General features: G+C 40.2%; 1 long non-coding RNA gene across 1 annotated transcript in view; it reads right to left on the bottom strand.

The window, feature by feature from the left end:
- LOC113263387 (uncharacterized) overlaps positions 1–20,945 on the bottom strand; it is a 74,728-nt gene extending 53,783 nt beyond the window's left edge. The window contains exons 1-2 of the long non-coding RNA XR_006410744.3: positions 20,366–20,945; positions 6,174–12,416 (exon numbers count right to left, since the gene is read on the bottom strand). This is a non-coding gene — a long non-coding RNA (uncharacterized LOC113263387). The remainder of the gene's footprint in view (positions 1–6,173; positions 12,417–20,365) is intronic.
- Between the last annotated feature and the right edge of the window lie 3,478 nt (positions 20,946–24,423).

Here is a 24,423-nt window from a genome sequence, read left to right as displayed (position 1 = left end):
AACTTAAGTTCAGAGAGATTGATTAACTTGTCCAAGGTGACCTGGCGAGTCGGCACAACAGGAAGGAGAAGCTGAGTATTCTGACCCCCACATATCTAGGTGTTCTCTCTACTATGTGTGTTGCCAGTAATCGTCCTATCTTGCTTTTGTGGGGACATAGGACATTCTCATTCATTCCACACAACTACGTACCAAAGACTAGCTGCTTCAAGGATCACAAACATGGAATGGAAACCGATCTTCAAGAGATTTGTTTTTTCATAAGGAAGTGAAACAGCTTAGTTTTTAAGATGCAAGTTCAATCACCAAAAATTAATCTTATGGGACAATTTTGTCTTCGGTTGCATTTTGAGAAGGCCAGAGTCTAAGAAAAGCTGAAGAAGCATTTTAGGTTAAAATTGCCGAGAACCTAGTTCCTTTTTGAGCCTAGAAATGTTTTTAGGGGTGGAAGCAGGGGAAGATTTGATATTTTAATTGTTTTTATCTGCTGGTGCATGACTCATGAATAGACTTTCTGCCTTCTAGAGAGGTTAAGAGATACTCATGAAAATACCAGTATCCATGTTTGGGTTTTTTTTCCACAACTTGGAATCTAAAAAATGCAAATGATGCCTAATCTCTACCATAGTCCATCTAAGATTTAAAAAAAAAAAAAAAAAAAAAAAAAAGCTTAGAAGAGACAAGAGACAAAATTAAAAGATGAAATTATGTCTGGGCCTTCTTCCGACCGATGTCATCTGAGCAGCTAACCCAGCTGAGCTTTGGAAGCTTCGCCAGTTTTAATGGTGAGCACATTCCTTTGTATGATAGCTTCCTGGGTGAAGAGGTTACATGTTCTGCCTCAGAGTTAGCCTGGAACCTTCTCCTGGTTAATATCCTCACAATTCTTGCTTCTTATGTTGGCCTATGATTAACAGATGACATTTGCCTGAATTTGGATTGAGTGTTAATATACCATATTAGATTGCAACTGACAGGCTCCCTTTTTCAATTTATTGGAGGCCTCTTACAGAAGAGTAGTAAAACATATGACGGAGCCAGATTCAACTAGCCAAAAGCAGACCAGAAAAAGAATTATGCCAAATTAATGTAACTGAAATAATCAGGGCATTGTAGAATTCTGTCAATTATTTTTCAACCCTCTTATATTGCAGTTTAGATCCCCACACAGTCAGTATGTTTGGTTGCCATAAAGGGAATAGCTGCCTTAAAATACCAAACTAATAAGCCACAACCAAATTAGCAAGTGAATTAGTATAACATTTCTGAGGAAACGGGCACTAACATGAACTAAAAGCCTAAGACCCATACATACTGACTCAACAATCCACTTCTAGAAATATGTTCTAAGATAGCAGTCAAGAATATGGACAAATACTTGGCTACATGGAAAATTTATGCCAATCATATTTCTAATCTTGAAAAAGACTGGAAATAACCTAATACTCAACAATAGGGGGTTGATTAAATAAAAAATGGTGCAGCAAGATAAAGGGCATTGTGAAAGACTAGTGAATGACACTGAAATATATTCAATATATTTTCTTACATGAAAAGGGATTTTTTAAAAAATTACAGGAGTTACATTTTTCTTCAATGTGCATATAATGTAACATGCATAGCTGAAATGTTCAGAAGCATGTGAACCAAAATACTTACAATGGTTATTTTTTCATTGTGGGATTGTGGGTTGTTCCTAACTTTCTTACTCTTCTATACCTATACTTTCTAAATTTCCTGTAATGGATATGAATTACTTTGGTTAAGAGAAAAAGATGTTTTTCTAATAAAGAAGAAATGGCCACCACCACACTACAGAAGTGCAGCAGAAACAAACAAACCAAAAATGTTACAGGCACATTATTTATCTTTTGTTCTTTTCCATTCAAAGTGAAAACCCTTTCCAACAAAAATGAAAATAAAATACAGATTGTTTTTAATCACTCTATTTTTCTGTGGCAATCCTATAATGTGAAATATTAAAATTATCTGAGGACAATATTGAAGGTATCAGTTTAAACATAGCAGTGCTGTTCAGTGGGCTACAGCCTGGATAGTTAATCTGCTATTATGAGTTTACATAATGTTTCAGTGTCTCAGTTTAATTACTAATAAAAGGGGGAGAGGCTGTGAGTCATACTCAGCTAGTTGAAGAATATTAGACCAATCAAACCAAAAGAATGCTTTAATTTCATTTGGTCCTACTTCCTGCTTTACAACAGGATTAAAAATAAATATAGAGAAAGAGATGGAGAAAGTGAGTCACCTAATTTACATCTAACATAATGCAAACAAGCATTTCTTTAATAGGTGTTCAGTACCTGAAGTTCTAAATTATAGCAACTTCTAGAAGCAACTTCTTAATGGAAAATCCTAGCATTTTTAATCTTACCGCAGATTTTTTACCTTGTCAACTCAGAATTCATCTGATTTTAAAAAAGAAAAATCTTTTACTTGGAGACAAAGGTAAGCCACAGTACACCTCAAACTAATTAAAGATGAATCTCTTCTGGAACAATGGTACAAAGAAAAAAGCAAATTATATTTTATAACTCAGACAAAACAGTCATCCACCAAAAGAATATTGCCTTCTTTTAATTATTAGAATAAATCATGCCATGGAAAACTGTTTGGCACATACTGGAGATAAGAAGATGATAAATATAATACAAAACAATAAAAGGAGATAGATTCTCTATTCAGGCAAACTCATCCTAGGTGCAAGTGGAACCCTGAGGGACCACATACCAAGTTACCTCAGAGGCCTCAGAATGTCAATGGCATTTCATATAAGACCTTCATATAACCTAGACTGATTAAGATTGATCCAATTTAATTTTCAATAACTAGCCCTTGGTAGCATTCTAACATAAAACATTGAAATTCTTTTTTCAAAAATATTTGTAGTTGTTAGGAAAAAGCCTATTATAATAGGTATGTTATTTACTAAGGATGAGTTGAGTAAACATGGAGCTGGTGGTTTGTGCTTGAGCAGTAGGGTAGTAAGAATTTGGTGGTAGGGCAGTCAGTTGGAGCACAGCCTAGGATCTGCTTGAGTTCCATTTCTGAGTAACCTCCCTTTTTCTAGAGATATTCATGGTACTGAGAATCCAAGCGAATTTCTAGAAGCTTTTTATACCTTTGGCTTTGAGAGCCACAACGGGTACTTGAACACTACACTTGCAAGAATTCTGGTTACTTTGTTCTGGAAGGAAGGAAGGAAGGAAGGAAGGAAGGAAGGGAGGGAGGGAGGGAGGGAGGGAGGGAGGGAGGGAGGAAGGAAGGAAGGAAGGAAAGAAGGAGAAAGAAGAAAGAAAGAAAGAAAGAAAGAAAGAAAGAAAGAAAGAAAGAAAGAAAGAAAGAAAGAAAACCTGGTGTTGCTATTATTATTTATTGTTCCCCTGAATCAGCTAACCAGAGTTCCTCCTGGTACTTGGACGAGGTCTCTTTCCATAGACAGATCGACCCAATCGATGACAAGGTTTCCTGGCAGTGCTGAGAGGACTGCTTACTTCTCACTTTTTCTTAGGTCAAGAGACCCATGCTTTAGCTGTAAACTTACGACTAATCTGGTGAGCCTAAGAAATTCATGTAACTTCTTTGTGACCCATATTTCCAGTCTGTGAAGGAGATTAATTTATTCAACAAATATTCAGTGAGAACCAACAATGTCCCAGGCACAATCACATGTGTTCAATAGCACTCTATACCCAATGTTTCCAGTTTCCTGGAACTTACATCCTAGTGAGTGGAGCAGAGCCAAAAAATTGCAAAGGAAGAAAATCAATAAACAAAGTCTCAAAAAGTAATATATAGAAAATAACACAGGGAAATGTGAGTGAATAAGCAGCAAGGAGATGAATTCTAGGCTCTTATTCTATCAAAGCAAGAGATGACAGTGGTTCTTGGAAGAGTACTGGACATATTCAGGAGAGCAAAAAGATAAGATTTACTGATGGATTAGATCTAGGGCGGTAAAGGCAACAGCAATCAAGGATGAGTCCTTGTTTTTCTTTTCAACACCTGCAGCTGGGGTTGGCATTTACTGAGAAAATGCTGGAGACAAATGGTGAAGATCAAGTTTGAGGGGTAGGTAAATCAAGAGTTCTGTGAGTTGGTTGTTAAATACTGCCCTACATAATCTCTGAGGTTAATTTCACTTATAACAGTCAGTGACTCTAGGTTATGATCTATCTAGACCATTTTGAGAGATGAAAGATGGTGAGAAATAAGTTATATCCCTGTCAGTGAGTGACTGGGGTACGATAGAAATGGTGGCCTGGAGAATCTAAGACATGTAAAAGATGTGTGCGAATCCCATTGGCAAAATCATGAATTCAGGTGCCTAATTCACTGGGAATTTAGATCAAAAAAAGGCAAAGAAGAAGACTGTTAATCTAAAGCCAAAGTCATTGGAGACCTAGTACATTGCCTTGGAGATCCATACATGATATATAGAAGGTGGCTCATACATCTGGAAGACAGGAGGACAAAGCAAAGATGGCAGAGAACTTTCTCGGCCACTGAATTGTACAAGAGACCTTGTTGCCTCTTTCTTCTCTTCTTTAAGTTTCTATTTATTTAAGTCATCCCTACACCCAACCACCCAACGTGGGGCTCAAACTCATGACCCCGAGATCAAGCGCCCACATGCTCTTCTGACTGAGGCAGCCACGTGCCCCGCCTCTTTCTTCTTAAAGAATAAATGGCTTAGGAGACTATAGGAATATGCCTGGGTGGGTTTAGTGTGAAACCTGCCATTTTATTTTGTGAGGGCTGGACTTATCACTTCAGAAGTGTGAAAACAGGTGTGAAAAACATCCCCCCTTCCCACCACCATTTCTTCTAATAAACGCATTATTTTTTACAACCCTTTGCTAGGACAAAATGATTCTATATATCCCACAGTCCTTATTCCCCGGGCCTATGCCTCACCTTCTCCGACAGAATTGTCTTAAACTCCTGGGATCCCAAATGTGGCGTCATGGTAAATTCGGGGAGATACAGGGTTAATTGCGCTGGAACGCACTTTCATTCCACTTTGCCTCAAGTTACTATACTTAAAAATACTGATTTGCAGCATCTGTTTCATAAGAAGATACTCCTGAAATGTTATGAAGAAGCATGAGGAATATTTCTGCCCCCCTAAAAGAAACCAGGTTGCTGAAGCCACCACCACTGGCACAGGACAGATGACGAACTGTTACTGCTCCCATTTACAACCAGAGCCAGATACAAGCAAGGATCATGGGAGATGTTGCAAGCGAAAGCATTTGGTAAATGGCAGTATAATGTACAAATAGAAGATGTGACTTTTGTGTTCTTATTCAGTCACGAAGAAATGGATGTTGGCTGTCAGTGGGCGGAATTCCTTAAGGCTGGATCATAAACGTGCGATCACAACCGAAGAGAGTTTGAGACGATCTAAGCAGTTGCCATTGCTGAGAAGAATGGTGGCTTGCCATGTACAGCATCAATCTGACCATAAGAGTTTCACTTCAGCCCCAAATACTTGGTATTTAATAGCACTGAAAAAAGGTAAAGGGCGGTTTTTTCACGCCTTTTTATATTTGGTAAGTGATAGGTCCCACCCAGCTAGAGTTCCAATTTATTTTAAATAATAGATTTTACCAAAAACCTCACCTAAACCCCTACCGTCCTATATTTCTATCTAATTTTAACCTCTTCTTTAAAGTACAGAGGCCGACATACCCACTAAAATTATCCCCTGGCATACTTACCTTTGCAAATACATTTTATCTCATAAATTTGTTTTATACCCTTCTTTCTTACCCACAGAAAATGCTGGCTCCACCTCTTCTCCCTCTCCTCCTAATACCATCCATTCTCTGGTTCTGTTCTAAGTTTACGCACATACAGGTCTCCATTAGAGCAGAAAATATTAAGTACTTTAATCCTTCCATCCTCTCCTCAGTCATATTTAAAAACGTTCTCCTCTTGTTGTGGCAGTAAGATGAGAATATAAAAAAGACATACGTCATGCACCACATATATTTGTAAAATAAAAACAATATTTAGAATATTTGACTTTGTTTTAACTAATGTGCTGAACATTTCTAAATGCATGTTGGCCTTTATGATTTGCCAATGACACATGAATTTTTTTAACATGCTTTTTACGAGATAAACTCTTAGCACTGTAATTCTCTCACCCAGGAAGCTACTGCGTTGATGTTCCAATCACTGACTTCCAATGTGTCGGAGCACCTTCTTCATATACAACAGTTCATGTCCATTTTCAAGTCTCAGTTCACAAATATGACCAGACACTTTGTCCTAAGGCCAAAGCACACCATCCTGCCTCTGTATCTGCATGACGAATTTGACGGGGTAAAGGATTGATGCTAACTTTATCTTGAATTTGCTTATTACCCATTTCCTTTATCCTGGACAAAAAGACTTCTTGTACATGACGGCATATTCTTCTTTCACTACTAGAAATTGTTTGGAGAGACCATAGATATTGGGAGGAAATAAGCAATTCACTCCCACTTCAAGCACATGCAAGTTGTTGCCATCTTTTCCAACTCATGGCTTCGGGAAGTCAAGTCTATGCTGAGCTTAAAAAACAGACAGACGGACAACAAAGACAAAAGCCAGAAAGCAGTGGTTAAGACATTCAGATCAATAAGGCTCCTAGATTCACCGCCCTTCATATCAGAGTTAAGAAATTACACTCCAACGACACTCTAGCCATTAAATTCAAAACCTGTTCAAAATAAAAGGACAAAAGATGAAATCAAAACACAAAACTCCACAGCTTTATTTAAGAAGTGCTATTTAAGCTATAAAGGATTTCCTGTTGCTCTTGTTTTAAATAATTTTACAGTATTCTTTTGTTCTTGGGTTACTCTATATCCAAATAATCACATATGTAAATGACCCAGTGCAACGGTGGACGCCACTGACAATGTAAACATTATTGTTTATCCAGAAGCATTATATGCTCATGCAAAAATGGCATTAAAAGCTTGTGGTCAGAGCAAAAAACCACAACTGTAATTGTTTATTTATATAGCTCACCATTATTCTGTAGCGTAAGTTTACATTTTTAAACATCTCTAAACATTGCTGAGTTGGTCTTAGAAGAGTGAAAAATGCAACGCTCGCCTAAATGATTAAAGACAAACAACTTAGGTCGGTGCATGCAGCAAGATGCTTTAATATGGAAATTATTTACTTTGCCCTGGCTTATAGTTTTCATTTTGATGCTGCCCTTGAAACTCCATGATAACAGGGCCATTCAGTGGAATTTCTGCATTTTTCTCTGTAGTTCAGGGCAGCTGGTTTCTTTCCTCTGGAAGCAGAAAGCTAAAGTATATTTATCACTCTAACAGTGACTCAAAACAAACAGGAAGTCTTCATCAGCCGGCTCCTGGGCATAGCTGATATTAGGTACTGGCAGAAAGGAAACAGAGACCTCATTCTGTGGACGTCCGACAGAACGTCCATGCAGATGCGGGCGGTAACAAAGTTAGGGATGCGCCGAACGACCACCGCGCTCTCCCGAGATTAAGCGCTCTCGCAGTGCTCGCCAGTTTTCAGAGTCTGCGAAAATTCCTCAGGAGTTTTCCTTTCCATTTCAGTTTGAAAGAGGAGTTTGAACTGGATACCACGAGCCTTGTGAACCTATGCGCCAAAGAAAACCTGGGAGGGAGCTATTCTGGGAGATTTGGCTTTGATCTGGTTGCTAGGAAAAAGCCCTGCTTTTGTCTGCAAGTATTCTGAATGGCTCCTTCAGTCAGAATGAGGCCTGCAGGTCACTGTCTGAATTAAGTGAAGAGGATTTTTTTTAATGCTAAAAATGAAGTTGTCGCTGTGTGCCATAATAAAGCTGGAGAGAGGGGTTGGGGCCGCTGAGCGAGGGCAACAGCTCCTTGCTGCAACTTCAACTCCAAGGTAGGCTGTGAAAATCACCCAAGCGCGCGTGCAGATCAAATGCATGCAAATATTCCTCAGTGGCGCATATGTTCCTAGAGACCTTCGCCGTCACCTTCTTTTTCAAATAAAACCTGCTTCGGATTCAAAGCCCACTTTGTTTTGATTAATATAAATGTTCACTATCAAACAATTTTTTCACCTTATAAATAAAGAGAAAGGTCAAACATTCACACCTAACTTTTTGCAGCTAAACCAAACTCGAAAGGGGTGAGACTGCAAACTACCGATACCGAATCAAAAATGATCAGGCAATACGCTTTGGGAGGTCCTTTAAGAAATTTTTTTTTTTATTTGTTGACTAATCTCCTTGTTTATGATAATGCTCATACCTTTGTAGAAGGACTTTACAGCCATTATCTAATCTTCTCAGATCCTGGTGAGGTAGAAAGGGAGCAAATCTTATCTCCGTTCTCCAGATGAGGACACAGAGACGCAGCGAGGTTGAGTAACAAGCTCACATTTTAAGTGGCACATTCTGTCCAGATGCAGAAATGACAGTGGGGCTCGGGCTTTGCTTTTCTGGGAATGGGGCTGGATTCTCACCCAGTCGCTCACGTGTTCACCAATCCCCTCTCGGACCAGCATTTCTACAGCGACGGTACTGAATCTCCACACAACCTGTTGGAAAAATGCACAGCCGCCCGCCCCAGTGAGGATCAAACCCTTGTCCGTAGTCCCTTCGGCATCTGGTGCCAATGAACTGAACCACCCGCTGAAAGCCTCAGGAGCCCAAAGCAGAATAGGACCAATCCCAAAAGTTCCGTTGCTCCCTTCTACATAATTCTGGAAGAGGGAAGAGGCATTACATTTCATGAACTTACCTAATTTTGCTCTCTCTCAAGTTTGAAATATATTTTGCATTCCAACAAACCCTAACATTTGCAATATAAATGCAAAAATAAGAGAGTTGAGAGGTAAACTACATGAATGAAGATTTCACCACAGTAAGAAAAAAATGAACAAGGGAAAAGTGTACCAAGCCTGGGACCTTCAGGACCACAGCATCTTTACGGGTGCGAAGCACCTCCTCCCCTGTATTAGTGCTCAAGGTCTAGCCGGTAGAGACAAGGAAAAGCTAAACATGAGAGCGATCCTTTTCCAAATAATATCGGCTAGCCCCTCTCCCACGCTCTCACTCTTTTTAGCTTCATTGAGATGTAAGGGATATCCTCTTTTAAAAGAAGTAGCGACCCTGATTGCTCAGGAAAGGTTCTAGGGAAAATACATGCAGAACACCTGAAATGTTAGCCAGGTGCAACCCCACTGCCAGGTGAGGGGAGATTTTCTCCCGAAAGCAGGCTGGGGCAGCCTCTATTCTATCAGAGCACCTTCTAGAGGTTTCAGCACAGGAAGGCACCCTCGCCTATCTTTTGGAATGCAAAATTCTCTGCAGAACACCAAATGAAAGGCCTCAGGAAGCTCAAAACAGACACCCCCGCCAGGAAAACAGAAGTGTTCTCAGGGCAGCATAGCCTCTCCTGGTCCACCTGTTTACTAAGTTACTCAAATTGCTTCTCAAACTGCAGATACAGTTGTAGGTCAGTGAGCTGTGTATCTGTGAACACTACAAAAATGTTCTTAATCTCTCTGAGAAAGCCACAAAGCTGAGTTCAGTTTTGGTATCAAATGCACGGATCCTGAACCCTCCCAGTCCAGGACTACCACGTGCTCTGTGCCCAGCTCCGAATGCGGAGAGGAACTGAACTCTCTTCCTGGATCCACGACGTGGCAACAGGCTAACAGTACCAATTAGCCAGACCCCACGTTGGTTCTTCAGGCTTTGCGAAAGACCAACCCCCAGGACCCCCGATGGAGTGGGACCCAAACCCTGGGCCTTGCCCTACCCTTACTTCTTCACCGCTGCCTGGTGCAAACATTCCAGCAACCCAGGAGAACTTGACATTCATTTCTCACAGTGTCACCATGGTTAGAGCTGAGCAAAAGCCAAAAATGAATTAGGTAAATATAGGAGGTTCGGGCACAAATTCAGCAGGTGAATTTATTTGCAAATTACTCTTTTGAAGCTTCTCATTTAAGATTCTCTTTAGAGACATAGTAGAGAATTTCGTCATTCTTAAAGTAAAGCAAAGCAGTATTTGATTTCAATATTTGGTGCATAGCCAATCATACAAAAAATACTTAATAAAAGAATCCTTTTTGAAGTTATTATGCATTTATTACAGGATTATCGATTTCAGTAATGAGAATTTTATTGTTAGTATTGGGTTGACATGAGACAACTTTTTTCCTGGAGATTTCTCTATCATTTAATTGAGTCACCTTATTCCTTCTGCCCCAATACACAACTGTTCCTGTTATTCTTTGAATTAATTTGGATAAAAGCCTTCTGCAAAAGCCATCTTTCTGGATCCACAACCTCCTCTCTGAGCATTTGTTAACACATTACATTGTACTAAAGTGAATCCACCCACAAGAAATTAGACAATCTACCCTGGTTTTAATATTTTTTGAAGGCTTACAAAGTGCTAATCACTAACGCAGTGATTCCCAGCCCTGGTTTTGTGATAGCCTGGGGTATCTCCAATTACCTCATAGATCTTAAAAAAACCCAAAATTCCAAAAAATTTTCAGAAGAAAATTAATTATAATTTTATTTAATTTGAAATATAAATATCTGCCATTGCAAATAGGAAGTGTGTGTCACAGTAGGACTTGGTGGGCTGGAGCCTTGTTTTTAAAAACAAAAAAACAAGCAACAATAACCCATTGAAACTCCTCAAAGCTCAAAATCATTATGCTCCCCCCCCCCAAAAAAAGAAATACTATTCTTATTCCTAGGAACAGAAATTCCAACACACACCTTCTTGCAGGCACAAAAAGGAGCTGGGACAAAAACCCATTCCAGGACATTTCCTCAAAAAGAATACAAATAAGGTGTGTCACACATTTTCATGAATAAAATAAACATGATAATATCTAATAATACCACGGCACTATTATATGTGCCTAAATTACAGTTGTACTAAGAAATGAGAAAATCCCTGGAATTGGACCAGGATTGCTTTTTAATTGTCCATTAGAAAAGCAAAGAATAAAATCGCCTGCAATGATTTCCTTTTGAGATCATTCACCTTATTTTTAAAATACAAAATCAAAAACCTATTGAGACGCATGGCGAGGCTGAGCAATAAACCCGAAGCAAACTGTCTCCTCTCCTCCTCTGAGCCGCAGCAGCTACAGCAAGCCCACAGTGCCAGCTTGAGACTGGCAAGGCAACTAACATTGCACAAAACAAAATCTTAAGTCTCCAGTCCCAAGCGCGTTCCGCAGAGAACATCTCTCGCTCCTCACCTTTTCTTTCTTTCTTTCTTTCTTTCTTTCTTTCTTTCTTTCTTTCTTTCTTTCTTTCTTTTTCTTTCTTTTTTCTGAATCGAGATCTTTCTATTTAAGGATGTTCTGCCATCATGAGATACCCCCTAAGCCAATGAAAAAACTGATGACACTTTTCTTTCACACGAAGATCCCTCTCCAGGGCCATATTTCATGAATGAACGGCTTGTAGGGCACACCGCTAATAATAAACTCTACCAACTGTGCCAACACAAGTGTGAGAAATGCGCAGGGAGGCAAAGGCTGGCCAAAGGAATTCTCCCATACCTGCAGCGGCTGACTCCTTCCAAGAAAGCTGTTGAGTCTGCTTGCTTAGGTACTCGCTTATGTGCCAGGAAGGTATTCCTTTTAAAAAAGTAAAAATAAATAGTTCCTGCAACCTCCTTCTTGCCTTGAAGTCACTATTTCTGCTAGCAAATAAACTCGTAAACTCCATCTGTTAAGATACCGGAGAACTCTACTGGACAAAACATACCAATATTTGTTGAAGGAGCAATCCTATTCTGGCTAGAAAAGGAACTGGGAACAAGGAGGTCATTTCCCATTCAAATCTAAATGTCACCATGAAATACTGTTGAAAAATCAAATGCATCAAGAGTGATTGCACATGTCACAGACTCATCTCCTCTGACCTCCCTAACACTTGTATGAGAGTGTTACTGTCACTGAATTGTCTGGATTCCAAAGAGCATTCTGGTTGAGCTCTCACCCACCCTCTGGATTAACTAAGACCATTTTCTTCTCCTTTTAAATCTCAGGCTTGCCCCCCTCCCACCCCACAACACAAAAGGCTTTTCATCTACCTAAACACCTTCAATTAGCTGGTATGCAAAGAAGAAAGCAACTTGATTAATGGTGGAAATGGAACATAATTAGAAAATATAGCCACATAATTTATTCCACAATCTACCTCATTTACTGGATAAAACATAAGATTCTACCCATTACTCAAGCCATCCTCACTCCCATTCTTTTCATTCATTCTTCATCCATTTAACAAATATTTACTGAGCACCTACTACATTCAAAGAACTTAGCTAGGCACGGAGCTTGTAGTCCTGGAGAAGACGAAGCCAGTCCTGTCCTCTGAAGCCAAACTTCTCCTGGAGAGAGACAGAAAAAGACAGAGATTGTCTTAAATAACTTCGGGAAATTATAAGAACTACAAAGAAAATATAATTTGGTTGAGAGGTACAGACTACTCTGAATAAATTTTCTAAATATGAAAATAGTGTCCTTCTTAACAAATGAGGGAAGAAAAGAGTCATGGTTATAACATTTCAGGTCTGTTGTCCAGAGAAGGGCTCTCAAAGGCTGATATTTGAGTGGTTTTCTGCTAGAAGAGCCAGTCAAAAAACAAAAACAAAAAGAAAAACACAAAAAAGTGTAAAATGCCCTTGAGTGAGAATGAGCTTGGTGAGTCCAAGGAACAGGAAGGAAGCAAGAAGCCTGAAGCTTCTTGAAATGCAAAGTAAGGTAAGCCCAGAAATTTGAAGGACTTGGAGGTTGGAATTCGCTCTAAATGCAACATGCAGCCTTTGGAGGATAGGATATCAGACAAGGAAGTGACTTGATCTGATTGAGACTTCCAAGCAGCAGAGCGTCCCCACTCTGCAAAGTCTAAGGAAGGATCCAAGCAGGGCAGATTCAGGATATATTTTAGAGTAAGAACAAGAAAAGAGATTAAAAAAATAAAATAAGTGGGTTTTTCTGTTTTGTTTTGTTTTGTTTTTTTACTTGAACAGTTTGAGTAGATGGTAAACCATAACAGACTGAGATGAATGGGGGAAATAACGTCTATTCCCTTTCTTCTAGGTGTGAAAGGTAGAGACTCACTTATTCAACTTTGTCCCTCAGTGGCCCTTGAACACATGAAAAATGGACTTTTATCAGCTTTCCTGATGTTCTGGTGTCCTATTTGAATCACAATATTCTAGATTGCTGGCATGCTTTTCTACTCCATTTATATCAGTTTCAAACCCTAGTTTAATATCCAGTTCCTCTAAGAATTTGCTGATTCAAACTCTCCTAATGATAATGCCTTATTCATATCCATTCTTTCCATTTTTATTATAAATCTTTTACTCTATTTTATACTTAGCTCTATAGAATTGAGACCAGATTCCTTGGCCTTCCTCTCTTTTTCAGCCCCCTCATGCCTACCTCCCAATGCAACATATTCCCATCAGCCCACCGGGCCCTATTCTACCCAAGCCTGAGCTCTGCTCGCCCTCCCCCAACCCGTAACTGTTCTCAAACAGACTCTCCCTCTTCATAGCTCCAGCTGCCACACGATCCTGCCAATCTTTTAAGACCTAGATCAAGGGACCTCTTTTCAAGAACCCGTTGTTGACCCCTCCCCAATCAAAAGTGATCTCTCCCTCCCATCCCCTAGGAGGCACTGGAGTATAATGGTTGACGTCTCCGACTCTGGGGTCAGACTCTCAGTTCACAGGCCCACCTCTGCCTGGTCCTGGCTGCATGCCCCTGGGTAACTCATTAATATGTACAGATCTCTGGGAATTCACCTGGAAAGTGTATGTGGGGAAAGGGGTGAAGTAAGAGTACCTGTAACTCAGAGTTGTAAGGATTGAGACAACACACCTACAATATATCATACAGCCCCTGACACATGGTAAGGACTCTCTAGTGCTCAATATTTTTGTTATTTTCATTTCAGCATTCTTTGGCTTTCTTGTAAAAATAAGTCCATTTTGTATTGTGGTTGCATTGAACCCATCAGATTGAAAGCTCACCGAGAACATAATAGTGCTTTCTTGATCTTTCTATTAAATAGAAAGAAATACCTATTAAATAGATATTTTTCTATTAAATAGAATAGAAATATCTATTAAATAGATATTTTATGAATATTTATTGATAAATGAAGGTGGAACATAAACAATTTTAAGGATTTTCATTTCTTTTTCCCAAATACACTGATTCTTCTTAAAGCAGAGAGGACATCTTTTCATTTATTTTAAAATTCCATATCACTCATCATGCGCATATACTAGGCATATACACACACTACCTATGCCATGTATATATAGTATAGAGCTATATTTTAAATAATTTTTGAATTTTCTGAATTAATAAACGTTTGTGTTCAATACAAGTAATGCATATATCATGCTAAATTCACCAGGAACGCTGCCTCTAAAACAGAAAACTATCTCTTCATTTAACCTAAACAGAAGGAATTACAACGGGGCATCATTCCAGCTCACAAAAATCTTCAGACCTCTGAAGACCCAGCGTCAGGCAGGGGTTCTTGTTAGTGACACGTGCTCTCTCATCTACATCAGTTAATGTTTATTGGACAAAGCATAGATGCTGTGTGTTTTGTACACATTTTCTAAATGTGAAGACACTATGTCTGCTGTCTTACATGTCAAGAAAGACATCACTCATGGCCGTAGTTAATAATAAAAAACACATATATCTCTATAGGTTTATGAAGAGTAATTGTATCTCCTCTCACAGGAGAAGAAAAACCTTCAGTGAGTGGGTAGACCTTGGTGGGCTTTGCAACACGACAAAGAAAGTCTAGTGGAGAAACAGAGGTAAAGAGTGTGGATTTGAAACTAAACTAAGGATTAGTCGCGGCTTACTTTTTTAAAAAACTAAATACAGCATGCCAAAAGTGGGGTAAAAACAATTACAAGGTAAACTCGGAGTCTACCTTTTGCTTCACAAAGCATCCCTTAATCTAGCAAGGATTTCTTATGGTTTCTAGTCAACAATGTGATGGTACTTTGTCCCTAGATTATCCCACATCCGAATAATTATAGATGTAAGTCATACAACCCCACCTGAAGAATATAATTTTTCCCTAGTGATGAGCTAGGATCAAAGCCCCGGAATAATTATGCCTCAATATACCCCCACTGCAGTTTTCGTCTGTTCATCTGCTTTTTGCTCTTTGTTCACGCTTCTGTCCTTCATTTCTTCCTTCCCTTCTCTTTTTTTCTTCTGAATTTTCCAGCATTTGTGAATAATTTGGTCAATCCTTCCAGCTGACCGTCTGTGTCTGCAGTCACTAGTCAGCAGCTATATTCTATTCCACAGACTGAGTTATTTAACTGTGCAACTTCTTGTCTCCAATACACACTCTTTGTTCCTCGGTTGAGTTATAACACATACTTGTTTCATCAACCTCTAACAAAAGTAACGAAGACTCTATTCTTACACACAAATTCAAGACTCCAGGATAATTTCTCATGGAGCATCCATTTAAACTCTTGATATTTCCATGTCACAATCTAACTGCTTATGGCAGATCCTGAATTCTGACTTAAAAACAAACAAACAAACAAACAAGCAAACAACCTTGTCCTTGTCTATCGGTATAATTCCTGTCTCTCGATGTCTGACAAACTACCTGAAACACACTCAAGCTGAAACAAGTGGGTAAGAAAAACACCGAGATAACTACTGTCTGCTCTGTTTCTGAGTTTCTGCATACTTTCTTTCTTTTTTTTTTAAGATTTTTATTTATTTATTTGACAAAGAGAGACAGCCAGCGAGAGAGGGAAGACAAGCAGGGGGAGTGGGAGAGGAAGAAGCAGGCTCCCAGCAGAGCAGGGAGCCCGATGCAGGGCTCGATCCCAGGATCCTGGGATCATGCCCTGAGCCGAGGCAGACACTTAACGACTGAGCCATCCAGGCGCCCCTCTTCATACTTCTTTATACCTTCATGACTCCTCTAATAGAGCTTCCATGGATTACACATTCCAATGAAATAAAATGTTGGCCTGTGTCTTTCTGCCTCATGCGTTATTTCTCTGCTTAGCTACTACTAGTTATTTTTCCATTACTGTTCAAGTTAACTACCTGGCAAAACTATAATCTCAAACACATAACTATTCAGCTCTATCTGAAAGTGAAGGACCTCTCCTAATTTTGCATCCCATATTTACTCCTCCAAATAGTTGTAAGAATGTATCCACTCTTACCCCTCCTGTTTGATTGTTTTTTAAAATCTCCCTTCTCAATAAAACAACATATTAAAATGAAGGCCATTTATTTTAATTCATCAAAATTGATCTTTGACACCGCATTTGCTTGCCTTTTGTCTACTGAAAAACCGTGTGGAGAGTAATGAGTAAAAGAGATTTCTGGAAGGAAAGACATTATTCGATACAGAAACATTGTAATAATAGAGCTCTTCCCCCACCTGCTTCAAAACTAACTCAGAATTTAGAAAATGAAGTACAATTACTTTAAGTGGAAATTTAAGTAGAAAGTAAAAAAGTTCAAGTCCTTTATTTCTAAGTAGTAAGCTCCCACAAAGGTGGATTTTTGTCTGTTTTATTTACTGCTGAATCCCCATGCCTAGAACAGTGCCTGCCACATAATAGAGGTTACTTCAATAAATAAATGTTAAATAAGTGAGCTTCTTTACCCAGAAAAATGTTGAAACTTGTTTACTAGCTGTCAAAAGTAGGTTCCTTCATGCATAAAATAGCATCAACTGTGTAATTTGCCCCCACTTCCTCCTTTTGCAGAAAGCCAACAAAAGAACTGTAACTTTTTACCTAAGGATCAAAGGTGTCAACCTATTGGCTCACACTACTTTAAAGTCTTGGATAACAGTCTTTGGTTATTTTTAGATTAATTTCTTTTGTTTCAAGCTTGAAAAGAAGTATTAACAAAGATCAAAAAATAAATCACTGATTCAGAGCAGGAAAATGCATATTAAGAAGTTCAAAATATAGTATGTAGAGGCTGTGAGCTAACCTTCCCAGAATACAAGTCAGATCTAGCTTTAGATACTAAAGTACTATATCGGTCCCACTTGGGACCCATCAACATAAAAGGAACGAGGAGAGCTTAGAGAGTTGAAAGTCTGAAAAGGAAAGAGAAAACAATTTAAAAATTATAGTGTGACCCAGGCACTCTCCATACCTAAACCAATAAAGCCAAGAGGTAGAAAGATACAACCAAATTGTAATAAAAGATAACTCTAGATTGTGAAATTTTGGGTGAGTTTATTCTCACCCATAATTTCCAAACATTCTAAAGTATGTAGGACTAGTGCAGTCAGAAAAAAAAAAATAATAATAATAATACATATATTTTAAAACCAAGGAAAAAAAGCCCAGGGTAAAAATCATGTGATAGATGAAGAAAACTTAAAGAATTATATATAGGCATAGAAGAGAACACATACTGATGACTTAACAGTCTTATTTGTTTAAAACAACCACTAACCTAAATCTATTGCAAAATACACTGGACAGGCTTATTTCTTGCTAAAATAATAATTATACACACATGTGTGTGTGCCTAAACCTACATGCATAACGTATACACGTGCACGTCTATTATCCGTACTTACAGGGAGTGCGGCTCCTAGAGCAAGGATGAAGGCACACACGCTGTGTGAAAAAGAAAAAGCTCCCATAACTAGGACCTCATTTAAGGCAGCAACTCTCATATACTGATGAGACGCGAAGATGGCAGAACAGGAACAGAGGAAAAGGAGTGGGCCTTCCCAAGAGGACACAGAAGACTGTCAGGACAAGGAGACCGATTTCAAATAAAGGCTGAAATACAATGCCTCTCGTATCACAATCAAGGTATACCCATGGAAGTGTCCAACGTGTGAACATACACTCAGGAACAGAAAAATGTTTGAGAATTGCTAACCTACCATCTTTCAGGCAAAGGATTCTGGATAGCCCAAGACAGTATGGGATTAAGCAATTTTTCTCTTAGGGTGATAAGAAATGAAAGGTCAAAAAGAAAGAAAGGACCCCAAATTAAGCTCTTTTTCTTCCACAAAGCTGACTAGAAGCACTCCTCCTGTCTACATAACTCGATCCAAAATTATCTGGAGGAATACAAACCCCAACCTAGTGTAACCTCCTTGACGCATCCTGTGGCAGAGGAATTGTATTATTCTTAACAAAACTGCTATTTGTATCCAGTTTCTCTCTTTCCAGTTGTCACAGGGATAGTAAATAAGAAATCAACATTATCCACATAATAAAAAGTGGCCTCTCTCAAGGATCATAATTGCAACGTAAAGAGGTTTATCAAGAAAACATGTGTTTCCTCAGAGGAGTTGCCCTACCAGCAGAAATAGCAGGATGTTAACAGGTGCCATGGTTAATTGGGGAGATACTTGGAGGACATATGGGGTTTCCCAGGCTCTTGAAATCACATTGGATAGGTAGTCGTCTCCCTTTGACCTCAGGACAATTGACCACACATGTCTAGGATTAGAATGTTTCAGGTCAATTCAAACTTTCACACTGGATCTGGACCAAGCAGATAGAAAACACAACCAAATCTAAACCTTTCATTTAGGACAGGAGCCCCTTCTAAGCTCTCCAATTTCCTCAGGCAGTACTACAACTGAAAACACAGCCAAGGAGTGTTTAACAACAAATTCGACCGGCTTCACTCTTCACAGAGGAAGAGTGAGGATTTACCCCAGCACCTACTGTGTGTCAGCGACTACACTGAACGCTTCGCACCCTCTATTTCTTTGGGGTCCTTTGGTAGGCTCTTCAGTCCTGACTACTCTCTCTAAAGTTAAATTTGGGGACACTCAAAATTCCTAGGAAGCCCCCCTACCTCTCTGTAGATCTAGAGTAAGTCCAGGAGTAACCAACCCCAGTCACTTCAAGACAGATGAAGGCTACAGAGAACAAATGGAGAGGGAAGACTGGACAAGTGTTCTGTTATGGAAGGCCTGGCTCCACTACTTTGCATCAGGGCAGATTCTGATGGAGTTCCAAACCTGAATCATTCTCCTCAGGGTTATTGACTCATCCTATTTGGCTCTCATACAGATCACTCACTCATTCTCGCTCTCTCCATTTCTCTCAGCTTTACGCTCAGCCCTCCTGAGACAGAATGGGTGCACGGAATTGGTAAGAGGTGACAGATCAAAGGGCAGCATCGCCCTGCTTGTCCCAAGGTGTTAGCCCTAGGGCTGAACTGCTACTCTCACTTCTACCCACAACCCTTTTGTTTTCTGACATGTACTGAACCTTGACCAGAAACCTTTCCCCAGTCCCATGCCCTTCTCTCCCCCCCCCCCGTCTTCCTTTTCCTATCTCATCCCCTCTACCCGCATGTGCACTCACACACACACACACACACACACACACACATTCTCACATGAATCCCTGTTGCTTCAAAGTGTGCCAAATATTCAACAGAGAGAAAAGGAAGCACTCAGACCTCATTGAAATCATGTACTTAGACCCCGAGTCAGAACCTGACTTGGTTTGGGGGCAGTTTCAATTTATGAGTTTCGCAGTCACTACTCAATACCACACAGAGATCAATTTCAAATAACTTTTCTTTAAGTGGAGCTTGGTCGGCCCCAGTTTAGGGCAGGTACTAAAACTGGCCAGAATTTTTTTCTGTGTTGCTTCTCTGAATACAGCCGGCAAACGATTACTAAAGTAACTCTTGCAGCTGGTTTCTCTTTGTTTTCCACATCTTGGAAATCTGCAACAACTCAGCTCCATGTCACACAATGCAGAACTGTGCTGGTGGCAGCAGCACCGTGCCCTTCGTGCCCTTCGGGTGCAGGGCCACACAGGTGCTGGCCAGGCCCCTCTTACAGAGGCAGCATCACCTCCCAGATGTGTCCTCCTTGGTATCTAATGTTCCGTGATGCTAGGAAGCGCCCCCTCCAGCTGTCTAGCTAGGAGGCTGTCCACGCTGCGCCCCTTCTGGTCTGTACCGAGGAGAGGTGAAGGCAAAAGCCCCAAAGGTGGGGCGTGACAAGTTTCTGTGCAGCAACGAGGCAGCCATATCCTTCTGCTTTCCCCTGAAAAATCAAGCATCACCTTATCGTTTCCTCACCAAGATTAACTCCTGCTTCCTGAAGAGTATTTCTGAGGTAGAAAGCAGAGGTGGTGAAAAAAGGGGGAGCTGAAAAGTCCAATCTGTCAAGCTCCATTTTAGAAGAAAGGAAAACTGAAAAGTGGACGCATTTCACATGAGCCATTTCCTGCACTCAGGAGGGAAGAAAGCGGCTAGCAAGTGTGTGCAGGAGGAGATCCGCACGGGTGTTATCTCTGACCTGCAGCTTAGCCCCAGTGTCTCAGCTGCCAAAAAGCTCCCATTCAACGTTGTGCTGAGTTCATCAATGCTCCACGTGTCAGGATCCTAACAGGAAAAAGCAGGACAGACAGTCTCTCCATTCAACCGCCTGGGGACCCCATGACAACTAAAATCCCCTCGCAGACCGTCCATATCAACCTTCGGCAGGTCAGAGCACGCAACCCCTTCAGAACCACAGGCTCGGGCCCACACCCTTTCCCCTTGTCAACATTGTCACTTTAAACAGAACATCGAGCCTTATCACGGAACCTGAAGTAAGTATGACAATTAAGATGGATTGCAAAGCCTGCTTGTGCTTCACAATTAACAATCACTTGGCAGCGGGTTCCACGCAACTGTTGGGGGGTATGGCAAGAACTTTATCCCTGCTTAGTGTTGCATTAGCATATTTAGTAGGCTGCAAGACATAATTCCTAAGATATGAACATATTTTTGTCTTTTTTAAAAATCTGCAATTAAGCTATAATATGTAGAAACTCTGCACCAGGCGATCAACGTACAAACACCAAGATGGAATCTCGAAGAAGGGGGGGCAAGGGAAAGAAACGTGCCCCAGCGTGGACACCAACCTGCACTGGTGGCTGCTTCCAGTGTCACGGGCTGGCTGGAAAACTGGCTCCTTCCCGCCTGTGGCCGAATTGAGGGGGAGCTGGTCCTGCCCCGGTGCTGCTGGCATCAGGTGATTGCTCTGTAAGAGCAGAACTACGTACTTCAATCCCACATGGGGAAAAAAAAACCAAAAACCAGACCCTGAGATGACCCTAGTGGTTACGTAGCAAGCTATGCTTTTTTTTCAGAAAAAGCACCTCTTGATTCTCAATCTCTGAGTAATAAACAACACTGATAAAAATCACAAAGGCACTTTACTCAACAAGTGTAAGGCCTCTTCATCAAACTTGCCATTATTTTCCCTTCCTTGCTGCCCCATCTGCCATGCTGGTGAAAAGATCAGGGAACACCCAAACTGGACCAGTTACCGAAAACACACAGGAGCTCCCGCCCCAAACTTCTCCAGCGTGTTTGTTATATATGTTCAGCCCTCAAGTCCAAGCATGCCCTGGATGGGGGCTGGGGAGGGAAAGAAACAGAGCCAGATCTCTCTGAGATAGCCAGGACTTTGTCTTTCTTGACATCTGGGCTGCAAGAAGGCAGGATATCCTGCCAAATATATTACAGCTGTGAGACCCACCTTGTGATTTAAGACGCTGCAGAATCTGAGGAGCACAGAGGACAGAGGTGTGTGTTCTAAGAAACCTCACCCTTTACCTCTCTGCAAAAGAAAACGCACGTGCGCACGTGCAGGCGCGTGCGTGCGCACCATCAGTTTAGGTGAGCAGCTCTCCAGTTGCATAAAAGCAAGCATATGAAAGTAACAAATGCAATTTAGCACACAAAGTCTTTCTTTACAAAACCAGTGGAGTAGCAGATTAAAGCACCTGGCAGTCTTGGCAGGCCAAAAGAAAATCTAAGCTGTGACAAAACAAAACAGGTGTACAGGTATAAAACTTTTGCTTTCCAATAATGCCCCTCTCTTCACTGGAATGCTTTGACAGGTGCAGAAGTTCAAGTTACAGTGGGGAAATGGCAAATAAATACACAGCATTAGCGTCTGACGAGCTTGCTGAGCACCGGGGATGTTAATAACTGGCAAGGTACACTAATCTCTGATTGCAACATTTGGTTTACCTTAATCTGGAGGGACAGCTGTATTAAAGAGGGAATTATACTAATCAGTTCAAGGCCCTTGCATATAAAACTTCCCATTAGGCTTAAAGTACACCAGCTTATGCTCATTCTCTAGGAGCCTTACATCTGGTTCTGAATAAGGCTGCCTCTCATTTGCAAGGTACAAACTGAAAACAAGGGGGAGGGGGGCTGACAGTTGCTGGAGGATGGGTGATAGAAGAGTAAGCTACTAATTCTTTGAAATTTTTAACAGCACAAAACTAGCTTCTAGGCATCTTAATACTAAAAGAAAAAAAAAGCATGTGTTATCAACCCTAGGCCATTTTTTCCTGTTACCGGAGGTGACCAACATAAAATAAAATTGATGATGTCAGTCAAAAACAGCTAAGCACAAAGCTTGGCTTTGTTATCTTAAGTCAGAAGGTATGATAGGCCATGCCATATGGCTCTAATCCGCCTCTATCTCCCATCACCTAACAGGAAACCTTCATGTAGCATGACCTTATTTGGCTGGTTCCAGGTTAGGGCTGCCCAAAGGGGATTTTTCTGTTTCTGCTATATCCAAAGGTTTATGTTGATTTTTTTCTGAGCCCTGCAAACTATAAATCCGACTGATTACTCTGCACTCTTTTGCTTGACTGAGCCTTTACAATCAGACATCCCCGTTAACAATAAGCTCCTAATGAATCAAACATCTATGGCATTAGTTTCACCTAGCTGCCTCTTTCCCATGCGCTGTGCTGCTTTGTCAGACCTGGTTTGATGAGAAAAGCTAGTGACACTTGCTGCACCTATTGATAAACAATTCAGTAATGAGGGGCATAACCAAAATTACCTAAAACAACCTGATTAAAAATGACAGGCAAGGCTTACTCCACGCTCTATAGCGAAGGTAACTCCAGCTCTGCGGAGGGAAAAGAACGAGGTAAAATAAAATTTCCTTCTTTACCAAGGAGTTCACTTCTGAATGTGTGTTTATGAAGAGATTAAATTTTGTCAGTGATGTTTTAAACTCTTTCAGGTTATGTGATTATCAATAACGTTAGGGACTCATAGGATTCAGGATGCTTGCCTTTCGGCTTTCTGAGATGAACTCCCTGCTTTTTCTACTTAAACTTTCAGAATAACCTAACGAACTTTCTGTCTTAAATGTGAGTTTAGTCATTGAGAAACTCAATAGCATAATGCTAATAATTACCGAAGCATAGTGTGGGCATGGAAAGAGAAATTCTAAGATGAAAAAAAAAAAAAAGTTTTGGAACCAAGTAGAAGAAACTGCTTAGACAAAATCATCCCCCTAAAAGGAATAATTTCACCTTAGCACGGACATTGAAGCTGCTTTTATTGGGGTCACCCGGCGGACATTTGCAACTTCGAAACAAGCTCAAACCCAGAGGAGGCCAGGCTCTTGTGAAAGCTTGATTCAAAGACAGAAATGTGTGGGTTTTGCAATTGTGTGGCAGCATGTTGGGAGGGTTTCCACCAGTGCACAGATGCACTTGAAAATCAAATATGGACATGGGGAATGTTTTTTGGAGATGGAAAATGAGTGCTGATGACATGTTTATACTTCGCAGATGGATCCAGTACAGAACCATTTTTTGTAAAGACACAATATCCACCATTTGCTGAAAAAAAAATTTTTTTTTTGAGCAGCTACAAAATGGTGGCACAAAAAGTGAATATTCCCATCATACATGCCCCACCTGTTCCTCGGTCTTACAACTGTCTTCCATCCTGACTGTAATCAATGACTGTTGTAGTCTTATTTTCTTTCAAATGTTATCCAAAAGAATATGAAAAAAGAAACACAATACACAAAGGCATTTGGAAGAGCAAAATGATTTGAAATTAATTTGCTGCGTATGAAAAATTGGAAAATGACAAATGCTATTAAGTAACATGCTGAACTGAATCCTAAAAGCTGCATTTTTAATTGGCATATTTTCTCCTTAAATCTGATATCAAATCAATTTTTGAACGTTTTCTATCTAGAGTCTAGAATGGCTCCTTTATTCCTCCTTTTGGCCCCACCGTAGATCCCTTAGGTGTTTGAACTTCTGGAAATTACAAATGCTGAGCGTGGTATTAATACTATGTGTTGCCTTATTGTTGATACATTTATCATGATGAGTAGTTCCTAGTTATAAATATCAATAATAATAACATGGAAAGGCACAATATGTGTAGAATATGGGCTTATAAGAAGATAATCTAAAGCATTAAAGTGCTGAAAAACATTATTAATAACATCGTAAACTCTGCTCAATAGAAGATATCAGAATAATCAAATCTTAACTTATTGACACCATCAGTAATATTAAACTTGCC

This window comes from Ursus arctos, unplaced genomic scaffold (genome assembly GCF_023065955.2).
Source record: "Ursus arctos isolate Adak ecotype North America unplaced genomic scaffold, UrsArc2.0 scaffold_1, whole genome shotgun sequence".
NCBI classification, from domain to species: domain Eukaryota; kingdom Metazoa; phylum Chordata; class Mammalia; order Carnivora; family Ursidae; genus Ursus; species Ursus arctos.
Note: the sequence above shows the minus strand (reverse complement) of the source record. Positions and strands in the feature narration are given on the sequence as shown.